Source organism: Morone saxatilis, unplaced genomic scaffold (genome assembly GCF_004916995.1).
Source record: "Morone saxatilis isolate NCDOM2014 unplaced genomic scaffold, NCSU_SB_2.0 Contig11, whole genome shotgun sequence".
Lineage (NCBI taxonomy): Eukaryota > Metazoa > Chordata > Actinopteri > Moronidae > Morone > Morone saxatilis.
This window is the reverse complement of record NW_023339663.1, coordinates 21,772,405-21,773,359: the sequence shown is the minus strand read 5'-3', so window position 1 is coordinate 21,773,359 and position 955 is coordinate 21,772,405.

Genomic DNA, 955 nt, shown 5'->3' with positions numbered 1-955 from the left:
TACACACTGGACCTTTAACACCTCTATTTCAACAAACTGAGAGGTTTGCCTTTCAGCAGCACAAACCTATGCTGGGTGATATAAAATAAATAAAAGTACATGGTATTTCTCCACTCCTACAGTGCACACTGTTTGGATTTCCTTTGACAATTTGAGTTTTTATTATTCAGTATCCTTTAACAGTGTGCTTTTAGCATTATGTAGTATACAGTAAAATCAAGTGTAGAACAGTTGAACTTTGTAATCTTGGCTCATTTCATCAAGGGGGTTTACTAGTCTTGTGGTAGTTTCTCAGACAATTTCATTTGATTATGAACAAAAGTAAATATCAACATCTACTCCTTTCAATTTTCAAATGATCACAACCAAACTGGCTGTAATATAACAATACATTAACCAACATGAAAATAATCAATCCATTTTTCCTGGTTAGTCAGATTTCACTTTTCTTTTCAAACACAGTCTTAAGCATGACCATACTAACCCAGCAAAAAACAACAAAATTAATAGTGCGATTGTTAGTAAAAATAATATGACATCCACAGAGTGGTAGGAATACCAGGGCATTCTGTAGGACTCTGTTCTCAAGTGAGCTGCACCTTTGTGTCTCATGACAAACTCTATCCAGAAGAGGGCATTATCCAGGGGCTTCATTGGCTGATCTCTGTGCAGCCTGGAGAGTCTCTGCATGTTCATACTGTAGGAGGGCTCATTCAGGACTTCCTCTATGACCTTCTGAAATATTTTCCTATCCCATTCAGAAACATCCAAAACCTTTGCAACGCCCTTTGCCCTCAGTCTGGAGAGGTTGTCGGCTTGATCAAATACAATAGGAATGCCTACAATTGGAACTCCATGATATATAGCCTCATATATTCCATTTGTTCCTCCATGACTAATAAATACTTTAATGTTTGGATGTCCTAGGAGGTCATTCTGTGGCATCCAGTCTACT